This window comes from Nicotiana tabacum, chromosome 12 (assembly GCF_000715075.1).
Source record: "Nicotiana tabacum cultivar K326 chromosome 12, ASM71507v2, whole genome shotgun sequence".
NCBI classification, from domain to species: domain Eukaryota; kingdom Viridiplantae; phylum Streptophyta; class Magnoliopsida; order Solanales; family Solanaceae; genus Nicotiana; species Nicotiana tabacum.
The window spans coordinates 689974-705604 of record NC_134091.1 but is presented as its reverse complement, the minus strand read 5'-3'; positions in this window follow the sequence as shown (position 1 = coordinate 705604).

Sequence of the window (15631 nt, the reverse complement as noted above, 5' to 3'; positions counted from 1 at the left end):
TATAAAAATTACACTCATTAGTTATCCATTGGTTATATATTTTCTAAATTAATATGAGTCTTATCAATATTTGATCCGTTTTTAAACAGTTCATTATCCAACTTATTTTTTAATGAATAATATGAGTAATTAATTATTATTTTTATAACTATTTTGTCATCACTAATTGTGCACAAAAGCCACAGACGATGCTGATGATAATGAAGATATGGGTACATAGGTAGTATAAATATTCAACATTGACAGCTAAAAATGGAGGCGGCGCACCCTCTTCATGTCAATTGTCTGTATGCTTATCTGCCGGTACCATGAATTCTTCCCATTTTCAGTTAGTACATTTTTCCCAAGGGGACCCACACCCCCTCCCCCAAATAACTTTTTTCTTATAGGGTTTATATTCTTCTCCTTTTTTTTCTAGAAATATTGTAAGAGAAGCCCCTATGGCTCTATCCATTCATTTTCGCCTGCACTAGAGCCATTTCCTTTTTTTTAGTTTTCTACCCGATGTTCGGTATCCGCATTAGAACTCAATTATATTCGAATTCGTACCGCGTAGGGTCTCATTCGGGGGGAAGCGTTCCCTATCAAGAATTTTTTATACCCAAGGCTCGAACCCGAGATTTCTGGTTAAAAGAAATACAGTATCATCCATTGCACCACATCCTTAAGTGGTACTAGAGCCATTTCCTTGCACGCACGCTTGTTTGCGTTTTAGTGGTGTACATTTCCATTTCTTGACAAATGACAAGCCGTTTGAAATAGCCGTTGTCTTCTAGCTCTCATATACAACAACACCAATAACAACCCAGTATAATCTCACTTAGTGGGGTCTAGGGAGAGTAGTGTGTACGCAGACCTTACCTCTACCCTAGGATAGAGAGACTGTTTCCAAATAGACCCCCGATATCCTTCCCTCCAAGAACTTCCCACCTTGCTCTTGGGGAGACTCGAATTCACAACCTCTCGGTTGGAAGTGGGGTTGCTTACCATCAGACTTCTAGCTCTTATATAGTCAAAATTAAATGCTTGAAACAGACTTCGTCTGTCCCTATTTTCTCACGAGTTAAGTAAATCCTTTTTCTCATAGATTAAGTGACAAGAGTGGGTTACAAGATAGTTCATGTACAAAAAAATTAATGTTGATGCCATCTAGCTTTGTAAGATTTTCTTGCTATTAATGTAGAGACTTGATGAGGACGATGCTTTGAAGATTCTTGTTGCTTTTATTATAATTTTTTTTGCTTCAATTTTCTTAGTATTTCGTTTTTATATTTCACTAGATTTGTTGTCTTTGTTGTTGGAATATAAATTATGAGGATAAGGTCGCCTCCGAACTGCTAGATTTTCGGTACTAAAGCTTTAACTTGCACTCTACAATTCAAGAAATTTTCCTACACAGATATTCTAAAGCTCTTTTATTCTTTTTTATTTCTTCCATTTCCAGCACTACGAAACTACTTTTCTTTTTCCTATAAAAGGGTGTGTGTGTGTACAATTTCGAGTATAGACCAAGTTCCAATGTCCCGACAGACTCCACGTGGTCTGACAATTGACACCACGTCACACGGTCGCCTTCCCCCTTGCTTTGACCATTTGAACCGCACGTGACTTGTGTTTCATAACTGGCGGAGTGCTTTAACATAGGCGGATGTGGGATACAGAAAGAATAGATTCAGGTGCTCCTGAGTCAAGAGATTCTTCTCCCTAAGTAGCATTCTTCAAGCCCCTTAGCTCGCTTGTATCGGGGGGAGCTTACTTCACTTGTTTTCTTTAAGTCACTTGCCAGGAGGGAAAGCAGCAGATAAAGAGCACCATCTTCCTTTCGCTTTCATGCGGAAGGTTCCCCCTACCGGCCTGAAAGAAAGAATGGTTTTTAGATAGAGCGTTGGCTATGGCGCCATTTGCGAAGGAATGGGTTTATGCGAATCTCTTCGATCCCTTCATTTATGTGCCAGAATAGCGACTACGCCGATCTTTATATGTTTTGGCCACGTCCCTTTCCGCTCCGAAGAAGAAGGTTTGGATCTTTCAATCTTATGTCGTCAAGAAAGATCGAGCAGCATAGAAGCCTTGACTTCAAGCTTAGGTCTTTTTTTTTTTAAAAAGGGAACTAAGGCAACCACTTTCCCGCATTCCTCTCCCCACGAGCAGAACACCAGAGATGCACAGCACGTGGCCTTGCTTCTCTTGATCCCCACCCACCTCCCGTAGAGGCGGGTCAATATCAATATCTATACCAGAGCACGCTGCTGGTGTGCTTCCTGCTCGCGAGGAAAGAAAGAAGAGCGACAGGGTTCAGTTCAGATTTGACTGTTTGCAGCATGGGAGCAGATTCCCCAAAGAATCGGGCATCGGCCCTCTTGGATCCGGTAGGAGCAGGAGTAGGTAAGTTAGTATCGATCCGGTGAAGAAAAGAGAATTTAGTTGATAGAGACGTTAGATCTGGAGGAAGCATCTGGTCACATATCCCAAAACCTTCACGGGAACCGGGTCAAATTGAGGAGCTTGCTGTGGAGATAGGTTTCCGGTTCGTGAACCGAATGTCTCACCTGGCGACGCGCCTTCCCGAGCCCGAGGTTGCGCCCATTCCACGCGAGGTCCTCGTTCCGGAATTAGAGGGCGAAAGCCTGGTTTCCAAGTTAGTCTTCAAGCCAGAAAGTCTGCATTTCCTCTTAGTGTGAGAAAGACAGGTCGAGTTGCAGACTCTTCCCCACGCCTATTTGTTCCCCCGGCCCTGTAGCTAAAGTCAAGCCTCTTCATTCATTCATGGCAATCGGTCTAGTAAGGAAGAAGCGGTCTGTTCACAAATCTCGGATGTTACTTTTTTGCACGAATCCGACCTTTTCGGGGTTGAAGGCGTAAGCGCCTGAGTCTTCTATAATAAGTAGTTGTGACTCGGTCTAGCTAGGACAGAGCCATCCTAAAGAGACTTTCTTCTGGTGTTTTAGGTCTTCTTATCCAAGAGGACACTTTAATCTTGCTTTAGAGACAATTAGCTGGAAGTCGGGTATGCCTATTCAACATAAACTAAGGCGCTGGGTAGATCGTAGATTGCCGGGTATGAATTCGATTCTAAGTCCTTTTTTTACTACAAAAACGATTCCTCCCCCGGCAAAAAGTGGTCCGTGAGTGAGAGGGTGGTCGTAGATCAGCCCTCAGCTCTTCTTTCGAAATTATCGAACATGATGACTTATCGGCTTGAGGCTTCTTTTCTTTTCAAGCTGAGTAGAAATTTCATAAGAGAAGAAAAGTTCACAGAAGGTTCTTCAATAGTATGCCCGGTTCACGAGGTTCTACCACTGCAGGGCCCAGTTGCGAAATGAGAAGATGAGGTGCCTCGGGCACCCCCATTTTGAGCTCGCTCAGGCGGATGTTCCCGCTGATCTTGACTTTACAAATAGTCAGCTTCTGTCTTTCCATACGGAGTCTGGCACTTTTCTTGTCTGTTTTGTCTTTATGTGGCCGGTCTTTCTTTCCCTTTTTCTGATCGAAAGATCTTTTTTGACGCGCTATCTTAGATTCCGGTTCCCCAGCCGACTGTTGAATCTCTTTTTGCCTTGGTGTGCGAGACAACAGAGGGGCAGCTTAGCCTTCTTCTCCCTTGCGGTTCCTTCTCTATGGAAGAAAGAGAGTGCCACAGCTATTATTTCAAAAGCTCGGAAATTCCTTAGGCAACCCCGTTCCAGCTCGCATTGTATTTGAAGTTGAGGATTTCGCTTCTGATGTAGTCAGTGAGAAGCTAAGTTCCGTTTTTAGCTTTAGCAAGCCTGTGACTGCCTGAACAGACTAGTCTACGCCCCGAGCGGCAGTCAAACGGGGGCGTGAATGCGAGATGCCAGCGGAATGATCGGCCGGACAGAGGCTAGGAAAAGCCTTGCCTTATTCAAGAGTACCAGGAAGGAGCCCTTGGTCTACGCGGATCAGGGGCCCAGCTAACGCGTGAAACACTCCGCCTGGGGAGTACGGTCGCAAGACCGAAACTCAAAGGAATTGACGGGGGCCTGCACAAGCGGTGGAGCATGTGGTCTTGGATAACCTATTTCTGACCAGTCAGTCTTCTAAGGAGGTTCGAGCGCGGCGAACCCTCAGACGACCTATCTAAGATTAGGGGGGGATCTGGTGTGCTTCCTGCTCGCGAGGAAAGAAAGGCCGAAGACCTATTCGAGGTCAAGGTCGATATTTTCAGGGTCATGTCTGGCCTTGATCTAGAAGGAGATTGGCTGGGACGGGGAGCTCGGGCCCTCGAGAATCAATAAGCTTTTTGATTGATTCAGGGCGCAGCGAAGCCAAATTAAATCAAGGCAAGGGGGGCTGTTCTTATTTTACCGGAGGGGTTTGAATTAGCTCCTCCCGCTCTGCCGTCAACTCGACGTCGTCGTCGACTTGCCCGCACAGCGTCTTTTTTGAGAGAAGAGGTCAAGGGGCTAAGTGACTCTCGAAAGTCGTCTTTTGTATCGCGTCAAGTTCTTCTGCTCTAATCTCCGAAATCGAAGGTCAGCTGACTGAGTTGGAACACTGCCGATCGCCACCTCTTGCAAGCAACCGTCGGTCACAAATGGGAATAATCATACGCTATCATAGGCGCTTCTAATTTCTTTGGAGATTCTCAATGCAGCAAGAGAGGAATTCCTCTAAGCCGTATCATCAATGTTAATAGCATTTATCGATGCTTCTCCACACTGTCCTGGTCTCACGATGTGGATTCGAACCACTGCTTCTCCTTATTGTTGTGAGTGGGTCTGTCGTCCTCCTCATTATAGTCCTCCTAGAATCCAGAGGCCTTCTTCGCCCTCCACCTAAGCTGCGCAGGAAAAGCCCAAAGAAGAACGCAATTTTAGGATAGCAACACAACAAAGAAGAATTTCTATGGGGCTTCCCTGTCGAGAATTAAAAGTTTTTCTCTTAGAGAGGCGTTATGCACCTGGAATTAAATCACATTGGTATAAAGAGCCGGAAAGGAAAAAGAGGAGGAAAGAAGCAAGGGACTGAGCGAAACTGCGGAGCGGTGAAATTTCCTCAAAACCATGAGAGATAAAGCAGAACCGGTCAGCCTTTGCATCACGACGTCGAATCATCTTTCGATGAAACGCCCTAGCATAGCCTTTCCCGCAGGAACATCCACAATAGATCCAGTGCGCTTGACAAGATCTTTTATATGTCGATGATCTTTTTCTCACAGGACTCAACTGCGCAAACTAAGCCCTCCATAGAAGTTCGTTGAGCTGCTCCAGCAAGCACCCCTTTCGAGATGGATTTACCGATTGAACTAGATTTACCCGCCTTTTTCACCCAAGCGGATTTCCTCGATCAATAGGTCCGGGAGAGGAGCTGAAAGCCACTTGACTGTAAGCAGAGGAGCCGTGATCTTCTTCTCTTTCCTTTAGTAGGAATAGACTCTTCTTCAGACTTAGGTTCTCTAGCTTCTATTCTCAAGCTTCCTTACAGGCAGAAGAGTTAGCAAAGGTACAGACAGCCCGATCTAGCCAGCTACTGACCTAATTGGGAGCTTTTCAGTCAAGGTCGTCGGATTTTGAGGTCCTTTCTGCTTTCTTTATCTCGCTTGCCCTTAGTCCGTCTAGCGCCTTTCGGTTGGGTTCCGCCCTGGGGGTTAGGTTAGACCGCTTGGGAAAGCCCGGCCAGAACCACACGTGCAAGTTTCCCTGCATGTGGCTCGTCCGTGATAACTTCTTCGGATTTGCGTGAACTAGCGGACCGATCACTAAGTGGGGATGCTCCCTCCAGCATGAGCGAACTGGGTCTCGAAGAAGGGACCAAAACATATTTGCCGATCCTTGTCCCGATTCACAGTGCTCTTCGCAATCTCGATCCTCGCAATGCTCTGCAACCCGAGGGTGAGCGCCATTGAAGGACTGGAAGCAAGCTTCACACCTTCCACAACGGGAGACCAAAAAAAGGAGAGTAGATTGGCTGGTTTTTCCAGTCAAGTATAGTTGAATTCCAGTCTTCGAGGCAAGCGAATCGAATCGGACTAAAAGGAATAGGTTGACTTTCTTTCATTTTTGTTATGGAAAGTGAAAGAAGAGCAAGAATGGAACCGCTATCGCTTGTCCTATCATCCGCGATGAGCTTCTTTCATTCGTCAGTATGGGGTAGGTAGAGTCCTTTGCTCTTTGGCAGTAGCTAATCTGAATTCGTAACCCGCCATCTTTGGGCAGGAGTATAGCATCTCTCCAGCAAGAATGATTGGAGGCTTCAGCTCTTCTTGCTGCTTTGTTTGCGCTTTCGAATCCGCTTCTGTAAAGAAAGGAGAAGAGAGAGGCGTCGGCTAAAAAAGGACTGGGAAGGCTTGAATGGATGGCTTCCAAGGCCAGGGCTCGATCCTGCACAATTCAGACCAGCTAGGAGAATGGTGATCCCGTGGAAAAGGAAAATCGACAAGGAAGATAGTGGTCTTTCCGGAAATGTTAAACAAAAGTTTTCCCCTCGCATCTCGGTCACTTTTACTTTTTCGTTATTTTGTAATCCCCAGGGAACCAGGGCAACAAAAGTGGAGCATACGACGATGCCGCCCGTTTTCATTTCGTGGAAGTCCCCGGCAGAGGAAAGGTGAATTAGGTGAAAGTGCGGAAAGAGAGGGATTCGAACCCTCGGTAAACAAAAGCCTGCATGTGGGAAACATTGACAGAAGCTCTTCTATTTGAGATTACGGAGTCACAAGTAACTGATTTCGCATTTCTCATCAAACAAATAGGGGATTTTTTCATTACTTCAACTAGTAAGACGGAGGGCCCTAAGAAAGCCAGAAAGATGGATGCTTCTTACCCCAAAAGTCAATAAATAGAAGAGTGAGGAGGGATTTTTTGGCAAAGCAAGACTGATTAGCTCGCCTAAGGGTCGTAGCGGAAGAATTCCTCATCTGCGAGCTATTGGGGATCTATTCTCAGGAAGGCACCGAGATATTGGCCCATGACCATGTTTACTTCATCTTCAAGAGCAAGCATCCTGGCTCTCAGGGCCTCAGGCAACCCTGGATCCTTTCCTACTTCCTTAGTGATTCCAAGAAGATGCTTCAACCCTGTTAAGTTTTAGCTGGCTATCACGGTCCAATAAAGATTTCCAATTTCGATTTGGAATTGTTGAGCAGTAGGTTAAAGATAACCTCCTTTGGAGTTTCCGTGGTAAGGTACAAAGCTTTTTGTCTGGGTCTTGGGCAGACGTACTCAACTGGTACAAATAGAAAGGCTCGTCCAGTGAGTGATGACACTAGCGAGTAAACTGCAAAAGTTGGTAAAGACCCGCCCCTTGTTTCAGTCAGAATGAGTCCCCGAGACCCAGCACAACTGATCCAAGCTTGCTGGAATCTTGTTCAAAGGGATTGGAAGCAGCACCCAGCTCGATGAATCTGAAAGCAGGTTATGGATCTGTTCAAGTTGGTCGATCAATCCCTCCTTTCTTTCCCCACCGCCTCGAGCTCTCGCAACTAAGTAGGGCCTGAGGCCCCCTGCGAATCCGTAAATCTGAGGAGCATGCCTTTTTTTTCCTCTCTGGCTTGACTACTCTGCCCCAGGTACTGATGAAGTGACTCCCGGGTAGAGAAAGTGCTGGCAGAAAGGAACTCTCAAAGCATGGGTAAGGATGATGAAAGCGGGCCCCTCTAATGCAAACCGCGCGGGACCGTCCGCTAGCTCACAAGATTCTGCATCTTCCCTCGTAGAGTGGCGTCTTTTATAAGAAAAGACTTTCTCAGTGGAACTAAAAAAAAAAAAAGAGTTTGAGCTCTTTTTTATAAGAGCATCAAATACGAATCACGTCCGAGACGGGAGAAATAGCATAGTAGTAAAGAAAGCGCAAGGGTTCCAAACCTCGCTTCGTCGCTCAGTCCCTTGCTTCTTTCCTCCTCTTTTTTTGGTTTGAATAGGGGGTCGCCCTTTTTTTGCCGGAAGCTCGTAGCATTGGTCCGGCACAATTCCCAAACTTAAGAAGCTGGGGGCGTGCCCGCCGGCCCCTGACCTTATTACCGTGAGGATTGAGCTGCCAAAAAGTAGGCGGCATCCCCTCTTAGTTTTGAGTAGGCGGAACCATTCTGTTTTGGTTCTTCTCCACGGGTGACGATCACGAGGGTCCAAATCAGGGTCTCCATCTTGTTTCAGTGACATATCTAATCAGACTGAATAGGATTTGAAGAGCTGTCACGATCATTCACAAAAATTTCAGTGAACTATTGAAGCTATCAGTGAAGAGAAGGGGGTGGTAGGCTTAGTAGGGCTCGAACCTACAAAATGCTCTGGATTCTAGGAGGACTATAATGAGGAGGACGACAGACCCACTCAAGGTCTCTTTTAATTTCCCCATACTTTTTTCCCATGAGCATGGTTTTGGGCTAGGTTACCAACCTCAAGAGGAGGTCTCAACCAACCGGCCCCGGACTCTCCCAACCCAAACTCCCTACCCTCATAAAAAAAAGTTACCCCCTTTGTTTGATTAGTCAGTTTTCAAGAGGGGGAAGTTCTTCTGGCAATCTCAGGCATACTAAAAATCGATTATTTGGCTGCAGTAAGTAGATCGAGAGGTCGTTCCGCCCCTTGTCCCCGAATATGGGGAATGTCAAGGAGAGAACTCCCGAGGAGAGAAATCGGCAGCTCGACGGGGAGCTTGCCCGCCCGCCCGGTTTTTGAGACCCTTTCTGATTCCCTCACCCACACTTCCTTCTTAATGAAGGGGTTCCCCGGGAGTCTGACCTTGTCCTTTCTTTTAATTGTCGGGGCCGTCATGAGTGCCGAAACCGATTTCGGTAAGATGATGATGGCTCCTTCGGGCTTCAACAAATGAGAGTTTTCGGTGGAACCGGTGAACCACGCGAGCTGGTTAGATGCGTGGGACAGAGGGCTCGTAGTACCTGCTAGCGCGGCTACGCAGACATCTATATTTATTTCATTAAGAAAGAGAGGAAAGGATACCCAACCTCTTTGTTTGAAGCTTTGCCAGGAAGCTTCTACTTGTTGAAGCTTTGGTCCTGCTCCTGGCTTAACCATCCTACGTGAACCCCTACTGCAATCAGACAGTGGAAAAAGAATGATAACTTAGGCGCGACGACCCGCACATTTAGACCAGTCCTAGCGGACAGGACAGGGTGCGTGCTTCAACATCTAAGTTTCACACAAGGAACCTCCTGCTCTTAAGGATAAACTACGATATTTGATGGACTGGCAGATGGAATGGCTCTCTTAGTTACGCTGCGCCCCGACCCGAGTCCTCCTATTCAACGGGGCTATTAGAGAAGCAGCTTCCGTTTTGCTGCAAATCTTCCAAAAGGTATTCAAGAAAGGAACCTGCCCTAAGAGCGGTTTTCGAGACAAAAACTGGTCATTCTGTGGATCCGAGATAGAACTCCGGTCCTGCAAAGGAAGGACGCTTTCAGAGGCGAAAGGCCATGGGGTCGGTACGACTGAATATGCGTTAGAAAGGTCAATCCCTCCCCTACGACACCAAAAAAACCGGGCCGAACTTCTAAACCGCCCGCTTCCATAGAACAATATCGTGGCTCATCCTGCTATGCCCTGGGCCTTTTGCTCTTCTAACGTAAAAGGTGGCCGGTCTCATCACTTAGTGGTCTGGCATGCAGTTAAACAGGTTGAGTCGAACTGAACTGCTTGATTCTAAGGTGGGTGATAAGCAGCTGTATCCGTATCAAGCCAGCAAGCTGCTACTGAATGTGAACAAAGTCAAGGAGATGGCGATTGACATTGAATTCCCTCTTCTGGTTTTAATATGAATTGACTCCGCTTTGGTCACGAGAAGGAAGGTTCAAGCTATGGCTGCCCCATGGGATGCTCATTTGAAACCTTTGTCCGGTCAATGCGAGAAAGAGAGAAGTGATGTAAACATAAGAATGGAAGGTTTGCTTGTCAGCTGTCGGGCTCCTCGATCTTCAAAGAAAACTGACTCCTCCTACTCCTCCTTCTCCTTTAGGATAGGATCCTCCTTGGTCCTTAAGGTGAAGCGCGTTTCAGCCAGCTGAAGGAAGGTCGCTTCCTTCATTTCGTAAGCTTGCTAGCTTACCGGCTGAACCATCATCGCGTAGGTGGCAAGCAGTTATATGGATACGGTGCTTTACCCGTAGACGCTTCTCCAGCTCTCGCAAGAATTGTATGGGAGTCGCCCTCGGAGGGACTTCCCGAATGACCGTACCGAGGAATTCTACCGTACTCCGTGCCTTTGTGTGATAACTCTATCTTTCTGGAAGCTACAGGTTTGTGAAGACAGATTCTCGTCACTCAGTTTTCAGAGCTGAGCCAACTGATTCATCAATAGGTACTCCCAAGCCATCGACCACACGCCCTAGCATAGCCTTTCCCGCAGGAACATCCACAATAGATCCAGTGCGCTTGACAAGATCTCCTTCTTTAATAGCAGTATGATGGATTTGAATGTATCTGAAATGAAAGCAGCACTCGAAATATCATAAGAGAAGAAAAGGTTTACTTATCCCACTCTAGTGCTGGTAGGAAGCCTCCTTGTCTCGCAGAGGGTGAAATGGCGACCCACTCACGACAATAAGGAGAAGCAGTGGTTCGAATCCACATCGTGAGACCAGGACAGTGTGGAGGAAGTTCTTCTGGCAATCTCAGGCATACTAAAAATCGATTATTTGGCCTGATCGTACGAGAGCGCCTACAAACCCAGGGCCTCTCACCCAGTCAGAAGCTTTTCCACACAAAGAGGGGAGGAAGTGCTTGCTGCCAACTTGCCAGACGAGCGGACATCTGAGCTCAGCAGCGCATTTACTATTTGGAGATGGATGGGGCATAAACCCTAAAACAAGATTCACTCGTTCTTCAGTCCTCACGTAGACATGAAGGGGAGGCCCCACAGATAGGATTCAGATTTCTGAACGGGAAAGCATTTTTTGTCGGCCTATACGCTGACTCTGAATCAAAGATTTACTCACTGCCAACAAAAACATACTCTATTTACTAGTTTAAATCGATTCACTAAGCTAGTTAAAAGCCTTATTACTTACGCAATATCTATGATTCTTTTCTCCCAGATGAAGAATCATAGATATGCCGGTCCTTTGGCCACTCCTCTTACTAGTGGTACCGAATGGATGCCTTTTTCCCTTGTTGAATCAGCCAAGTCGTGCCTTCTCTGATTCAATCAGGGGGCTAATCTTACTACATAGGCGGCTAAACGAAGCCCCAGTCTTGATTTGTCAAACCCCAACCCCCTTATTAGTAGCCGAAGTAAAGGCCAGACGAAGTGACTCGACTGAAAGGAGAGGGATGAAGTGAGCGGAACTCTTTTTCAAAGAACTGGCACAACAAGCCTACTCATCATCAAAGCAAGTCCAAGCCCATGCAAAAATGACCTCATTGTCATGGGAGCCCCCCCCTTTTCTTTTCCTCCTGGCCGTGTGTGGGCCACACTTCAGAAAGGCCAAAAAGGGGGTCTCCGAAACTGGAAGGAGAAACAAACCCACCCGGTGATCCCTAGGTTGCAGCACGTCCGGTCGTTAACTCCTCGCGCCACAACCATCTCCTTTTTATAGGTTCTACGGACCGATGCCTGCTGCTTCATCTGGGAGAAAAGAATCATAGATATGCCGGTCATTAGAAGGTAGATGATAATGAGAAAGGGCGCCGCGTCTGGACGGGCGGAATGGATGAGCGAGATGAGAGGGAAGGTCGATTTGACTCGAATCCTGGACCTGATCTATTAAGTGGAAAGTTCAGCCAGGTCTGATTAGAAGTTAAAAAATCAACCGAGACCCCGTTAGTAGCGGCGAGCGATTTTAAGCTTCTTATTACCTGCAGGAGTCCCACTGCCATTAGCACCTTTTTTAGTACTCCTTGAGCTAATCCCTTATTGTTTTCGAGCATTAAGCTCAGGAATACGTTTATTTGCTAATATGATGGCCGGTCATAGTTCAGTAAAGATTTTAAGTGGGCTCTAAGCTCCGCTCCTTCGACTGATTGTTCGCATCGGATCTCAGGTTCTCTTTTGAGCTCCTCTTCCCCTTTCTAGACAAGAAAGGAGAAGGGGAAGGGGAACTCCAAGCCCACTCAGATAGACTAAGTAGACTAAAAAAAGTGCACAAGAAAGACTAAGGACTCACTATTGTAGAGAAGATCTCCTTGGCTCACGAGGTGGCTTTAAGTGATAGGGGATTTTAACCTAAAGACAACATAGGAGGGAGGGGGGTCAAAAGAAGAGGTAGCTTACTAACCTACTGGAGTAAGTAGTCTTGTCCGAAAGCCTCAGGCGAAAAGACAGCTTAAAAGTAACAAGGTTCATGGTGCTTTTGTTAGGAGTTCCCCCTCTCCGGTATATTTTACTGTGGCAACCCTGATGGAAAAGATTGTTGGCCCCCTCTCTGCTGATCCTTTTTGTTTGAATAACCCATTCTCATTATCTTTAATAAGTAAAGTAGGCAAACCTACCCTCTCTTGTTTCAGGTATTCTCTCCCCTCTTCAATTCCCAATGAACAACATGATCTTGACCTATCATTTGTTCAATTTGGTCGGGTACCGCCTTTTCATTCCCACCAAGGAGCCGTAGCTTTACTTAGATAGGGCGCTGTCTTTTCGCCTGAGGCTTTCGGACAAGACTACTTACTCCAGTAGGTTAGTAAGCTACCTCTTACGCACCCGTTCGCCACTTTGTTCTCAACTCTTCTCACCAACATGTTCGGTGCCTCGCCCTTGTCTCCTTCGCCGTAGACTGACTCTTCCTGGACTTGCTTGACTCGTCCGAAAAAAGAGGGAAAGTTTAGAAGCAGCCGCTTTCAGTCGTTCCCTGTATGAAGGAGCATCCACTGCGCTTACTAGTGGGTATGATTAAAGTCAAGAGCGGGTCTCTAAGAGGACTCCGACAGGTTCCCAGAAAGACTTTCACAGAAGGAGGGGTAACGAATGGTTTAGCAGGAGCTGAATAAGTCTCCGATCACCAAGAGAAAGTCTCTCTCTTAATCTTAAGGTGAAGCGCGTTTCAGCCAGCTGAAGGAAGGTCGCGTTAGCGCCCCTGCTTATCGGTTATACCCTTCGACCCCTGTTTTAGCAGCTAGCGAAAAGGCTTCGTTCTGCTGTTCCCCGTGAGTGGTCTAAATCAGCTGCGGGAGGAGGTCAATCAAAAAAAAAAAAGAGATGTTAATTAATCAAAGGTCCAACTGATCACCACGCCTGTATTGTAAATAAAACTGATTAATTAACGACTCACCAAGCAAGGGCACGTTGCGCGGTAGTAGCCAGTTCAAGGAAGTGAAACTAAGACAGGAAACTCAGCTGGAGTGGATTATTCTACTATTTTTCAGTTACTTCCGCTACTGAGAAACGAAGTCGAGCATACATACGACGATCTTCATGCGTGAATAGCCGGGAGGAAAGAAAGGGCGGTAGATGATAATGAGAAAGGGCGCCGAAAGCATCACTAGCTTAGGCTCTGACCGCGTGCCTGTTGAAGAATGAGCCGGCGACTCATAGGCAGTGGCTTGGAGGCCTAAGCGTGAACCTATCCAATTTCAGTGCCATATGAGTCAAGAGCTAGAGCAATAAAGTAGGGATTTTAGGAAAGCGGATTATCTTCTCGGGATTATAGGTGTTGCTGCGTCTTGAGATCCTAATTGCCATGGTTCCGCTGCATCACTATTAGAGAAGCAGCTTCGTTCCTTGACTTAGAATCATGACAGATTTGTTCGGGAGGAAAAAAAGAAGGATTCGAGGTTGGTTGAGATGCTCCTTCTGTGGCTGATAATGGGGAGCGGCAGCTGGACAGATCGATTTGGATATGGAGGTCTTATCCGGTCGATGGACGTCTCATTTGATCCTGGTTTTGTCAATGATGGAGATTCAGGCTAGCTTGCTTCCACTGGTGGCGGGCGGGCGAAGGGTCCAAATTTCATCACTACATCGAAGGCTTTTTTGTAAATATATTGATAAGATAGCTTGGTATCCAAACATAAAGAATTATGATCCTTCTTGTAAGTAAGATGGGAGCCAATACAAAGCTAACAAGCGGGAACCCTGATCTAGACACAGTAGGATCAGTGTCCGCCATCTTCTGCTACTTTCTCAATTTGCAATGCATGGTGGCACCAAACGAGAGGGACTTAAAGAGAGAAAGAGAGAGCAACCCAATTTTCCACTCTGATTGATTTACTAGTGACGAAAAATGGCAAGGTCACTATGTCAATGAGCTTAACAACTACAACAGCGGCCCAGTATAATTTTACAAGTGAGATCTGGAGAGAATAATATGTACGCAGATCTTATCCCTACTTCAAGGGACAGAGAAGTTGTTTCAAGGAGACCCTCGGCTCAAGAAAGTAACAAGAGCCGATATATTAGTACGATCAATTGATTCATAATAAAATAACATAAAACTATAAAATAACAGTAATATAAAAAATATAGGAAATATAGAAATACTAAAAAGATGAAAGGTGGAAGGTATAATAACATCTAGTCGATAAAGCCCTACATCAATAGCTGATCAGTAGTATTCTAAGACTAACTCAGTAGTATTCTAAGACTAACTCCTAACTGGCTAGTCTCACTCTAGTGCGCTACAAAAATATTCACAATTTTCCCTAACCTACAACCTTAATGATGTTAATAAGCTATGGCGAATTGCCTAAAACGAGCCTTTTCCCTAATTAGTTACTGTTGCATGCGTTAGCCAAAGCATAGATACATGCGCGCTTAACCCTAGATATATACTGTTACAACTTACAATTTATGTTGAAAATTAATATTCCCTCCTCCTCCTAATAAGTGATCAATTTGTTTTTTTTAATTTTGGTTCAAAATGAGTGTTCATTTATATAATCAAAAAAGAATTCAATTCATTTTTACAAAATTACCCCTTATATATATTCCTAAAAAAAATTTTTACTCCTTACATTAAATATTTAATTAAGAGTAGTTTAGTCATACTAGATATTTTAATATAGAATTTAGTACTTTCTTAATAGTCGTACCAAAAGCAAATTGATCGCGCCTATTGTGAAAAGAGGGGAGTAAAGCTCTATGCTTTGCTTGACTTTGGCCTCCTCAGCCTCATTTAACTTCTTTAGCCGCATGCAGTGTGTGCAAGTAAGGAGTCCAGAACTTGGGACCTCATGCATAAGAATTGCCTGCTCCTAACAGCATACTGGATCCAAAATTTAAATTTAGTCATAGGATCGACCAATGGCGGAGCCAAATTTTATTAGGATATTTAAAATATAAGTAAGTAAACTTGTGAAGAAGGCAATAAAATTCAACATCTACTATATATATATATATAATAAAATAATTTTGACCTTGTATATAGTATAATTTTTTGATGAAGGAATTGGATGAATACCCTTGCACCCGGGCCCCTGGTTTAAAACGACTTTTTCATTTTATCACTAGACGTATTATACTTTATATTTGTTAAAATTTAGTGATTCTCCAACATATGTTTAAACTGCGTATGAAAAAGATTGAGTTCAATTGAACTCATCGGTAATATATGACCGATAACTATGCCATGCATTAATTAGTCCATTAATATATTAAGATGGGTACCCGCGCTTACTATTTGGCAATTAGGTCTGCTTTAATTTGTGGAAACTACTCAGTGCTCCCTAACTATCAACAGTCGATTATGTTTGCCCCAAAATCCAATACACTAACACACAGTAATATT